This window comes from Pantherophis guttatus, chromosome 1 (genome assembly GCF_059756535.1).
Source record: "Pantherophis guttatus breed Tessera chromosome 1, ASM5975653v1, whole genome shotgun sequence".
NCBI classification, from domain to species: Eukaryota; Metazoa; Chordata; class Lepidosauria; order Squamata; family Colubridae; genus Pantherophis; species Pantherophis guttatus.
Window position 1 is genome coordinate 227,967,376 of NC_142063.1, and position 13,700 is coordinate 227,981,075.

Here is a 13,700-nt window from a genome sequence, read left to right on the forward strand (position 1 = left end):
GTGAATGTTTATGCACTTTCTAAATGCTAAGAGAAATCATCAAGAACAAAATGTCCACAGTAGTCCATTTTGTGCGGCTTAAAATGAAAAGTCCATGTAGCTGACAAAAAGGGTCTGTCAGGGCTCAGTTTGAAAAAGTCATGTAGTCAAAGTATAAAAGCAAATTTTAAGAAGCAGAAGTTCCAGGTGGAAAGGTTAAAAATTAAGGAAGCAAGAAGCAGTGTGGGTGAAGAATTGAAAGGACTGGACCTGGATTGATCTGCAAAAAAACACCAGATGAAGACAAAAGGCAAAAAGAGCAAAAGTTTGGAAGAGAAAAAATTTGGACCACAGAACAGCTCTGGTGAACAGAACAAATAGCCAGCCCCATTCTAAGATCTCATGTTCCCATAATGTTATTGTAGTTGCCTCTTTTTCTGGGTTCTTAATATTCTGGATTTCTGTTCCCAGAATTCCTAGCACCATATTCATTCCAACTCATAGACAGGGACTCCTCCGGGTGCCATCAGCCAAACAGTGTTGACTGGCGGCCCCTAGGGGGGAGAGCCTTCTCTGTGGGGACACCTACCGTCTGGAATGAGCTCCCCCTGGAGATACGGAGGATTCCGGATCTGCGCACCTTCTGCCGCGCTGTGAAGACCTTTTTATTCCATTAGGCGGGCTTGGCCTAATCTCTTCCCTCTTTTTAATATGTAAATTTTAATCTGTTTTTAAATTATTGGGGTGTTTTAATCTGTCTGGGCCAAAATGATTTAATTTGATTTAATCTGGTTTTTAATTTTTTTGTATCTATGTATTTTATTGTTTGGCTGTTCACCGCCCTGAGTCCTTCGGGAGTAGGGCGGTATACAAATCTAAACTAAACTAAACTTCTGGGAACTCTAAAACATCTGAATCGGTTGGGAAAATTTGGGCTACTCTTCATCAGGTTTGGTCTCTTTCACTTGCTCTTGGAATGGAGGTGTGCTCATTTTTGACTGTTGGGTTTGCTATTGTTTTTTGAGCTACCAACAACCCTATATGTGATTGTGATGGGATATATGTATGATATGATAAATAATGAAATGTTGGTCATTTTAAATTTACTCATCAAAACTGTCGTCATCTCTGTACAGATGAATCCACAATAACTGCAAATCTTTGAAAACAAAGACATTTAAAATGACTAAAACTAGGAACACTTGGGTTCTGCAATCTTTCTGAAATAAAAAAGTTTTTAAATGCAATGGCAAATTCTAAAGGTACATGCTGAAAGACAAAAATGGGAAGAACAGAAAGTGCATCATTATGGTGATCCCATTTAAAATTCAGTGTGATTTCATTTGCATGAGAACTCAAACAAGTGTTGCCAACTTTTAAAGAATCAGTCTGTTTAAACAGCTTTGACACGAGTAATGCTAAAATAATTGCTTCTGGGGAGAGATAAATTTCTAGAAAAATACATACAGGCACATATGACACCATTATCCACCCAAAATAATATTTATCATTTTATGGAAGATGGATATTCTTGTAAAATGGAAAGTGAAAACAATAATCAGGGACAGGAGACAATGAAGAACTTGCTGTTTTCTCTGGTGTCTGATAGCCAATATATTAGTATTTCTGTTCTTTATACATTAATAGATTGCAGGAAAAGCTTGAAATGAATTACACAGGTGACTTGGCACATGAAGACTGGGTTACAAATTTGATCTCATGTCAATTTTCCAGTTTTTCTACGTATTTAGGAGTACATTGCTGCAAAGCATGATTGATCTATAAGCCAACATATTGTCCTAATCAACATTTGATACAATGCTAATTCAAAGCACTGCATTAGAATATTAATATGGAACAACCCTGTTCTCTCTTATCCTTCCTTTCATAAACACTCCAACCCTAGCCACCTTAAACCTGATTAGTAAAGCGACAATAAAACAATCATTTTTCCATTTTGGATGTCATGGCGATGTTGCTTGAGATCATCAGGATCAGAGGTGGGTTTCAGCAGGTTCTGACCAGTTCTGAAGAACCGGTAGCAGAAATTTTGAGTAGTTCGGAGAACCAGTAATGCCACCTCTGACTTGCCCCACCCCCCTCTATTCTCTGCCTCCCAAGTCCCAGCTGATCAGGAGGAAATGGGGATTTTACAGCAACTTTCCCCTGGAGTGCGGTGGGAGTGGATATTTTGCAGTATCCTTCTCCTGGAGTGGGGTGGGAATGGGGATTTTACAGTATCCTTCCCCTGCCACGCCTAACAAGCCACACCCACAGAACCAGTAGTAAAAAAATTTGAATCCCACCACTGATCAGGATGGTGTCAAACCAGGGTATTATTGTAAAGGAAGAGAGAAGAGGAAAAGTAGTAGTATGCAATTCAAGGGCAATGAAAGAAACAGGTAGTCTTTGCTTAAACACTGCCCTGTTCAGTGGTCATGTGCAGTTATGATGAGGATGAAAAAGTTAACTACAACTAATTGTTGCATTTCCGACCTTTGCAGTTCTGTAAAGCAAAAGACAGCTGGAGTAGGATCATAAGCACAGGAGCAGTGTCACTTAGCTACTGCTTCATTTAATGAATAAATTGCCAGTCCCAATTGCGGTCACTAAATGAGGACTACTTCTATTCCTTTGGTAGCTGCCAATCTATGCAAATTTGTGCCAATGAAAGTTGCTCATTGCTGTCCTCAGGCAGTGCTCATTAAGTCTCATATCCATATTATGTAATGTGAATTTTAGAATCAGATGATTTTAATTATAGAAAAAGTTTTTTTTTCTTTTCTTTTCCATCTCTTCTAATATATTTATGCCTTGGGATTACAAAAATTCTATCAGTAGACTAACATCACTTCCTGAACCTATACAGTTCATGAAGAAAGAAATAAGCAGGATTCAGTATTTTCCTCAGGTTTTGTAGAAGTGAGCCAAACTCACAGAGGAGAGTTTTAGGGAGAGATTTTATTCATTATACTTCAGGTTGATTAATGACCAGTCAACATTTTACAGAATATGAATAATATCAGAGGAAAAGGTGGGTTTTTTTTTTTTAAAAAAATCTTAATATAAAGAAGATTTGGGTGCATTTAGAAAATGAACAGGAAAACAGTGCCCTCCATTTTATGTTATTCTTCTCTGTAGAACTGTTCTTTAGTCAATAAGGGACAGATTTAAGGCCATGTCATCCATCTACTGAGTGTAAACTATTTATTTCCAGCTTCTGATAGCAGCTGAACTGAGAGAAGGAGACTGAGTTTTCTATATAATGTATTGTATTGAATGGGATGAGAATTTATTTCCTGGTACCTTAATACAATAGGTCAGGAAAGAAGGAAGCAAGGAAGCAAGCAAGCAGGGGTGAAATTCAAAAATTTTCCCTACTGGTTCTGTGGGAATGGCTTGGTGGGCGTGGCAGGGGGAGGATACTGCAAAATCTCCATTCCCTCCCCACTCTGGGGGAAGGATATTGCAAAATCTCCATTCCCACACCACTCTGAGCCAGCCAGAGGTGGTACTTGCTGGTTCTCCAAACTACTCAAAATTTCTGCTACTAGTTCCTGTTAGAACCTGCTGAATTTCATCCCAGGAAGGAAGGAAGGAAGGAAGGAAGGAAGGAAGGAAGGAAGGAAGGAAGGTCAAGAAGTTATTCTGAAAATGCACCTTGAGTGCTAGAAATGATTGATTGTGGAATAGGTAATATAATTGCATTTCATTCATTGATTAGTTGATGTTACTGAACAACCTCCAAACAAAACATGTTCAACAGCATAACCCCAGTGTCCAAAGAAAGCAAAAGTCACTTGAAAGAAGAAAATAAAGAAACAATTATTCTGCATTTCCTTTAAACATCCTAATCTATTTCAACACTGAATTTTGAAACTTATTTAAAGAGTATTATTCTCTCATCTAGAAAAAAGTCAAAATATAGCAATATTAGAAAGTATTTAAACTATGTTATGTGTACTACTGCAAGTAGTATTATAGTATTAGATAGTGCCCTGTTTCTATGTATTCATTTTCATCACTCAACCTTAGTTTTGTTTAATGAAGATCAGAACTAAATTAAAAAATATGAAATATCGAAATAGGTGTTAACATAAAAGCTATACATGAAAGTAATTCCTGTAAGTCCTTAGTCACGTTTATATACAAATTCCTAATTGTTTTATTTATTGCATGATTTTTTTCCTTCTTTCCACCAAGACATCAGTGGGTCTTAATAACAAATACGGACAAAGCCACAAAAATACAATAACAAATACAAAGTCACAAAAATACAATTGAAACATCAAATAAAATTATATCAGTCCCATATTAAAATCTGCTTCAGCAACAATTACAGTAGCTCAAATGACAAAATCGATGGCAAAAAATTCCAGTCTAGAAATTTTGAAATGGCCATTAATAAAGACTGTTTCTCAATGGCCAGTTGAGGAATTTAAATCTCAACAAGTCATTTTATAAGTCATTTTAGTTTTATTGTCATATGTACCTAAATCATTGAATGCAACATCATATTAAATTTTATAGTATTTCAAAATCCGATATTAGTGATGAACTCAAATGACAAATACCATTTTTCCCCTTTGGTCCTTTTTTCCATTTTCAGACATTTATATATCTGGTCATTGGCTGCACACTCAACTTAGAAATGTATACTGCTAGGGCAGGGAGGCTAAATAAGACATCGCTGAAAAATTTTCAAGGATGAAACGTGTTATAAAAAAGAAGCAATCTCATTATAATTCAGTTATTAATTCTCATAAAATTTATAGATTCAATAATTGCAACATTTGTAGTGAAATAAATGTAAAAATGCTGTGCTTGAGTTTTAGAAGGCAGGAGGCAGGGGAGGAGGAAGAGGAGGACAGAGCATAAATCAGATTTTTGAAGCATGAAGATGAGTGCAACATGAAACTTTTCCAGGCTTAAAAAGCTAAGGAAGTTTTTAATGATTTAATTTCCCAGTATGCTAGTACTCATTACTGCAACAAAATCAACAAGGCTTATTTTTCTTAAAAATGAGGGTGAAATATTTAGTTTTCCATTTAATAGCAAGAACATTTTTAAAAAATATTTTAAAGCATTTCAGTATTTCTTGTCCCTTTCAATATGAAAGAAAAATACATTAAGTTTTTTTTCACTGAAAACATTTTAAACCTAAAAAATTCTTCTTGGAGTATCATTTGTATACTGATTCCAGTCCTTTTTCCTGTTCTTGACAACCAAGATAAATCAAGATTGTAATGTGAAATAATGTCACTTGGCTTGGGATGATTGCCCTTCAGTGAATTTCTCCAAGAAACATCACACCAAAAGAATGTTCAGTAGAGAACGCTCATAATGTCTCAGAACATAAATACTGTATTGGGCACAATAAACACAAATACTATGTAGCAAGAAGAGATGCTGCCAGCTCATTCTGATCACTCCAAAAAATGAATGGCTACTTTTAGTGTGAATATTGCAAGATCTGGTCCAAGATATTTTTCTGCCTGAAGCAAAGCAGCAGATGAGACATTTCCCTCAAGTCAAAGAGCCTGAACCTAAGGTCAGCGAAATTATTTTGCTACCTGATAAGAAAACCTTAAAAATACCTGACTTTCTCTGGTTATTAAAAATATAAGTAAATTCACTTTTATTTTTAAATGATGTTTTTTCATAACCCCACAAGAGCTGCTTGAGGCTCTTGTCCCATTCTGCCCAAAACAGGGCCTATAGTAGCTAAATATTTAGCATTCAATGGTGTTTTCTACATTGAACTAGAAAATATATACAGTATTTTTCCTCTGTTCCATTATGTTCAAATCTCAGAGACTGCCTGGATAAATTCCTGCAGTTTTCTTGGCAAGGTTTTTCAGAAGTGGTTTGCATTGCCTCCTTCATAGGGCCAAGAGAAAGTGATTTGCCTAAAGGTCACCAAACTAGTTTCGTGCCTAAGTTTCGTGCCACCTGGTTCCTGCCATAATCACTACACCAAACCAGCTCTGTATCAGAAATGCTTACTTAGTTCCTCTTCTCCTCTTTCCTATTCCCATCTAATCTCTCTCTCTCTCTCTCTCTCTCTCTCTCTCTCTCTCTCACACACACACACACACACACACACACACACACCCCTTTATTTTGTAGAGGTCAGGCTCACTATCAGTTCCTACTCAGGATTTTGAGACTTGCCTTCAATTCCCTTTTGAATGCATGCCTTTTCTTTGCAGGGAAGAAAGATCTACCATATGGCAATGGAATTGTAAAATCACTATATTCACACATTCTTTCTATGGACTGTGATGTTGCTCCCAACATACTGTATGGGCAGTTAAAAGCCCCTTTATCCTGAGTAGTCCAATTAAATCATTACTTCTGTATGTTCGGTTGCAGGGATTGGGTTCCAGAATATAGCAGAAAGAAAATCTATGTCTTAAAGCTCAGATTTTATTTGCATTTTATTTGTTTGTATCCTACCTTTCTTCCTAAAAGGTCAGGATGGGGTTCATGATTATTCAGTATGATTCTTGGAGCAGCCTTGGAAATCACATAGGCTGAATGATAGTCTAGTGAGCCTGATGACTCTTCCCTCCTGATTTTAGTTCCAAAAGTTACCCCCACCACCAGAGGTATGGGCTTCTAATAAATTGCTGAATTATAACTCCCAGCATTCCTCATCATTGTCTATGGTGGCAGTGACTGCTAAAAGTTGTGATTCAGCAGAACCTGAAGAGCTCCCAGTTCTCTTCTGCAATACAACATATCGGATAAATCTGATTCTATGCAACTCAGAATTAAGGCCCATTAAATCATTCAGACTTACTTGAACCGTTTTAACTCTCAGTTCAATGTGTGTGTGTGTGCAGTATGATATCTGTGTGGGGAGGGAGGGAGGGAGGGAGGGAGAGAGAGAGAGAGAGTTCAAGCTAGTATTGACTTCTGGTGACTCTATGGAAAAGTTCCTGAAGTTTTCTTCACAAGAGTTTTGGAAGTGTTTTGCCCCTGCCTGCTTCTTAGGGTTGAGAGTGAGTGACTGTACATTAAAGGCAGCACAAGAACTCTCAGTCTTTTGATTTCTAGCCTGGTGTTATAATCACTATCCCTACCTGTGTCAGGTATGCCTCCTTTCACTACTCAAGAAAGAAAAACCCCGACTCCATTTTCATAGAGAAAGGTACTTTTACTGAGTATGAACTGAATGCAACCAAAGAAAAGCAAGGTCTGAGGCAATAGGCGTGAAAATCACATATAGAAAGCATCCTTAAAACCCTCCCCCCAATGGTCCAGTCAGGATTATCCAATCCACATCCTCCCAAGGGATCATGTGGGGTGAAGCTTCCGATGGCTCCATCCTTCTGGTATGCCAGGACTGTTGACTTTGACTGGTTATCAGTGCACCTCCCAGCTGCAGAGAAACGCTGAGGAAAACTTTCTCCAATTTACTCCACCAGCTCACTTCCCCCCTCCCAACTACCCAGACAGCTCCCCCCTCCCCCCATTTCAATGGCAGCCGTAGCAAGCAAGTAATATAAAAGCGGAGGCTGACAACCTGATTTCTATTGATTTTACTGTTCTAGATAAGCACATACCAAGTTGCTCCATCACTGGAGGTTTTAAGAAGAGACTGGACAGCCACTTGTCTGGAATGGTCTGCTGCTTGAGCAGGTGGTTGGACTAGAAGACCTCCAAGGTCCCCTCTGTTATTCTTTTCTGCTCTGTTACCTGAAATCTAACAGATTCCTAATCTAACAGATGGTAGATTCCAGCTACCATAAAAGGGTATTTGTAAGACATCCAAGTACAGCACTGTAATGACCAGCTTTCTCCCCACAAGGTTGATTAAATTCTCTGTAATAGATGTAGATAGTGCACATGGCTGCAGTGAGCAGAATTATTCCCTCCCTATTTCACTTATCCTTCAATGAGTGAAAGAATACTACTTGACTCTCCCTAGGGAGATTTGAGGAACGTGCCACCCAAAGTTCCTTCTAGTCAATGGGTACTCATTTGTATTTAAAATTGTGTAACTTTAAGTAGATTATGTGCATTGCTTTGTGCTGATGTTTCATCAAAGCCTAGGGGTAATAAGATTCTTCTTAGTTCTCTGTTTAGCATCTTCTTAGATATCTATTTAGCAGTGTCTTACACTCACACTTTTCTGGAAGTGCAAACCTAAATACTGTAACAGCAGAGCAATGTGTGGTTGCTTAATGAAATGGCACTGTTTCTGTAGAAAAGCAAAGTTGCCAAGGCAAGAAGCATTACAAGCATGTAAAACTTCCAGAAAAGCTTAGTATGGAGCACTTTCCTTACCTGGGAAAGAAAACAGAACAAACAGGCCAAAATAACTTTAAATGCAACCTTGCAAATCTTGCAAAGAAATGACTACTTTAATGATTGAAAAATAATTTGCTTTGTTTTCACTCTTGAATGTTACGCTTTTTAGAATTCTTTGTACAGCCCTAGAAAGCACCCTAATCACTTATATTTCAAATTTATATATCTTATGCCTCAAAACTGGGTTTTCCACCGCCCATTTTTGGCAGTTTTATGAAAACCACCCATTTCATTTCATATGGAAATAATAAATACTAAATTTCAAATGTTGGTACCATATACATGATTTCAAATGTTGGTACCATATACATTTCATACAAATACATTTCATATACATTCATACATTCATATACATATACATTCATCATACATATATATTTCATACGAATTTCAAATGTTGGTACCATATACATGCAGGGATGGATCCAGAAATTTAGTGCTGCAACAGTCCAGTCAAAATTTGTTTTAAAATGCAATGATTTCAAAGCAAGAATATCTGTGTAATAATCATGGGACTCGGGGGTATTTTTTTTATTCCCCAATCTCTCAAACTCTTTTATTCCCCAATCTCTTAAAATGATCCATTTTAAAATCTTAACAGATCCTTTGGGGAGGGAGGATGGAACTGCAAAGCTGTCAAACCCACTTTCCTATGAAATATTTAAATCTTCTGAAGTCCAGAAAGCAGGATTGAAATAAATATTTCTACAAATGGGAAAACAGTATCCTTATAAACTTGGAGTTCCATTGCTATAAAGAAAATGATAGGTTTTCTGGCTTTTAAATATTTTGTGGCTGAGTCAGAGATATTACTTGCCTTTATAACGGGGGTCTCCAACCTTGGCAACTTTAAGCCTGGAGGACTTCAACTCCTCCAGGCTTAAAGTTGCCAAGGTTGGAGACCCCTGCTTTATAACATTGTTGGAACACAGATGTTCAGAGATGGATTTTAACTGTCATAAAATCCTTATGTGGAAGTGGTTGTCCTGATAAAAACTCCTCTATGTATGATTTTTTTTTTAAAAAAAGTAGATAATTATTTACTCTCTGTAACAGCAATCTCACTTTAGAGAGCCTTCTAGCTTCATCCAACTATTGTGCTGTAGTAGTGGTCATGAGAGCCAACTTTATATTTCCATAGGGATGGCCGAGTTGTGCCAGAAGATATAATAAATTGCTTATGAAGAAATGGCCTCTAGTGGAGAGGCTTACAGGACTGGGGCTAAAATTGAGGCAATAAAAATAAACACAGAACAAACCTACGTCCCCAGGAAAATTGGAGCTTAACACAGCTTTAAATAAAAAAGCATCTATGGATGATCCTTTCCCACTTCTCAAAAGAACAGTTCAGAACTGAACAGCAAGAATGCTATATTAACACAAGAAGAGTTGGAATGGACCTCAAAGGTCTTTGTCCAACTTTCTGCTCAAGCAGGAGACTTGTACTGTTCTGGACAAATGACTAACCAATCTCTTCTTAAAAACCTCCAGTGATGGAGCACCCACAACTTCTAAAGGCAAGTCGTTCCACTGATTGATTGTTCTCACTCTCAGGAAATTTCCCCTTAGTTCTAGGTTGCTTCTCTCCCTAATTAGTTTCCATCCATTGCTTCTTGTCCTGCCCTCAGGTGCTTTGGAAAATAAGTTGACCCCTTCTTCTTTGTGGCAGCCTGTTAGATATTGGAAGACTGCTATCATGTCACCTATTTATTAGATAGTAAAATTTGGCATGACTCACTTAACAATTGCTTTGCTTAGCAATGGAAATGATGGTCCTAACTGAAGGTCATAACTTGAGGACCACCAATTTTTTTGGAAATTTTTTTGAAAATCAATAGGAAAATGCATTTCTCCCATAGAAAGAGTACCAGTTTCCCTGAAGGAAGGCATAAAATGCAGCAACTTTCAAGAGGGAAATCAGGAAAGTGGCTAACAAGGGTTGGCCCTCCGCCCCATCCTTTTCTCTTTCTTCCCCCTTGGTCTCAGTCTCGGTTTCTGCTTCTGGGGCAAGACATATCAGCCTTGTGAGATAGACAGACAGACAGGAAGCACACCCTGATGAACTAATTTTATTTTATTATAAAGTTACATTAACAGAATCTTGCAAGTCTGAAAATACATTTCTCCCCCTTCGCCTTTTGCAGCCCAGGAAAATGGGGAGGGTCCCTCCTGAGATATAAACAATGCCCTCATCCCTGCTGCAGGCTAAAAGCCTCTTATCTGACTATTCCCCTGGCTGTAGCGCTTTCTCCAATCTGCCAAGGTCGTTCCATATAACCATCACAAAACGTCAGTGGGAGAAGAAAACCGAAAATTCATTGGCAAGAGAGGAAATGTCCTGCTTGATCTTCTTATAGCTTATAATATGCTAGAGATGTTATGACATTTTGTTGCAGACTCCCATCATCATCATCATTATCATCATCATCAGGCTCTGCCGTTTAATCATTAATCATTAATTGATTTCTGCTGAAGAGCCCCTTAGAAATGCAGAGAAGCTTTCAAAGCCAACCTCTTAATGAAAGTTACAAGGTTGTAATATAGTTTATATATATTGCCAGGAGCTGCAATTGCGAAGGACGGCTCTAGGTTGTTACTGGTTTTGTAGGCTGAATTAAATAGGTCATTTCAGATACAACTTATCATATTTCACTGATACAAAATTTACCTAGAATGAAGAAAAAAAAACCTAGACCTTGTAATTAATTTAAAATTGTGGCAAATTAACCTGTCACAAACCAGTAGGAGATTACTAAGAAACATGGTAGTTGATTCAAACTATGTACAGGGCTACTTAGCTACCATTATATTAAAAAAAAAAAGTGGGGGAGCTAATATGAAGCACCTACATTTGTTAACGTAATAGCCTTTAAAGAGTTGCTAAAATGAAGCATACATAAAATGTTTAGATGTTTTCATTTTTCATAGTTTACTATTAAGGTTTCTTTCATATTAAGGTTTCTATTTGTACATATTCTTTGCAATATCTATCATCTGAAGTATTTATTCCAAGATCATTATTTCTTGCTCAGCATTCAAAGAGCCATTCTTCTCGGTGTTACTTTATCTAAGATTTCACTATATATACAGTGCATTCATTTTTCCAGCAGTTCTTAAAAAGTTGCAGTGAAAGGATGGGTGGAGAAGTTGTTCATTCATGTAAAATAAAAGCAATGCTATAAGTACCCCTAATCACAGCAATGTGTCTGATGGCATGTTTTAAAATAAAAACTAATGTAATATCATCAACTGTACTATGGTGTCACAGTAAGTTATGATGGCTGAGGAAGACATTATTAAATGCCTTGTTCATAACTCAATATTCATGTGTTTGATTATATCCTGACTTTTTTAACAGGGTGTCAAGGTGCCATACATACTGCTCTGTCCTCCTATTTTTCCCCACAAGACTATCTCTGTGAGATAAGTTGGGCTGAAAGAAATAGTGATTGATCAAGAGTCCCCCAATGAGTTTCCATGGTTAAGGTGAATTTCACACTCCTATTCTTATATCTTCATCATTACACCATATAGGTTACTCATGTGATTTAATAACAGCTATGATGGTGCACTCCAGGGGTGAAATGCTACCGGTTCAGATTGGTTCTCCTGAACTGGTAGTAAAAAATGCTACTGGTTCGGGAGAATTTCCAACGATCAGCTGGGTGACAATCAGCTGTGACACATGATTTATATTAGGTAGAATCATCAGATTTCCTGCTTTCTAGCTAATTTAAATTGCGTGGCACAGCGGGTTCCCCCCCCCTCGCTGTTCTACTTACCTTTGCAGACTTGGAAGGCTTCAAAATTTTCCTTTTCTAGTGCTGTGTGGGCGCACCTCAGGTGCTTATGTGCACACAAAGCACTCACTTGGTAGCAGACTCATACAACCGGTAGCAGATTTCAGAGAATTTCACCGCTGGTACACTCCCATCCTAGTTTTAGTCCACTTCAATTATGGAGATAATAGATGATTTGGAAATAGTGATTACTTCTGAGGCCAACCTCTATTGTGAAGATCAAGTGAGAACCCCAGCACCCTTTCTCTTCAGTTTTAGTGGAAAAGTGCAATATAAAAGTGATGATGATAACAAATTAAAAAATGCATTGTATAGTTATTCTACTACTATGCAAGCTGGCAATGCAAATTTCCTCAATGCAATGCATTGGACAACCTAAATATTGCCAATAATAGTATATTGTTTTAAAAATTTTGGGGGAAACGAGAATTCTAAAGACAAAAGAATTTTGTGGCAGCTGATCAGAGATATAGTAAATGTGACTCTGCCAACTGTCCATACAATAAATTATATGTTACACATAAGTAACACTTTGTATGGAATTTGTTCATCAGTGAAAGTCAGTGGAATTCCTAGTGAGCAGATCTTATTGTTCACTTACATCAGCAGATGCCGTCTACTTTTACATCTTTAAATTTATATCTACTCAGGAACAGTGAAGATATTATCCTCTTTGGTACCCTATGCGAAAAGTAATTACTCAGCGTGTGTAACTGCAACAATATCCTTAAAAATATAGAATAGATAATATATAATAGAATCCCATGGTTTCTAAAATAATTGGCTTGTACATTCTCCAGTATATTAATGTAGTTTTTCCTGATCCCTTCCCCCACCCCAATAAAGTACATCTTGCAGCTAGCCAATTAAATTTAAAGTGGTGGCACTCCTAGATTTAGCAAAGCCCCCTTTAAATATTAGGTTATCTGTGTAAATTTAGCAAAAAGAACAAGTAACAAGCAACAAAACAACTCTTATTCTAAGTGGCTTTTTAACTTCTCCAAAAAAGAAGTTACTGATGAACATTTCAACACATGGCACCTAATGGAGAAATAACAAGAAAGAAGAAAAAGTGAAACACCTATAGGCTGATTTTCAAGAAATCTAATATGTCCATGCTCACAGTTATTACTTCCTTTCCCTCACTCCAGCCTACATTGTTTTCTTCCGTTGCTTAACTTCAGCCAACCTGAACTAAATAGGAAGGCTGTAAAAGGGAGATTCTAACCAAACTATAGATGGCCAAATGCCCACTTATAATAATTTATATATCTGCATAATCATTGAAAACAAGCAAGAACAGAAAAAAAAAGCGTGAGTGGCAGTTAAATGCCATGAGTTAAAACAGTTCCCCAACCTTTTTGGCTTTGCGAACTGGGGCGAGGAAGGAGAGGAGATGGTTCTGTGCAAGCAGTAGGCAAGTGCGTGTAAATGGAGCACATGTGCACATGCTTGCCACTGCTTGTGCCAGGGGGATGCACATGTGCTTGCCTGATGTTTTGGGCAGGCTTGGTTTTAACAGCTGACAGCCTGGTACTGGGCCATGGCCAAGGGTGAAATCCAGTATATTCTGACAGGTTCTGGAGAACCGGTAGTGGAAAT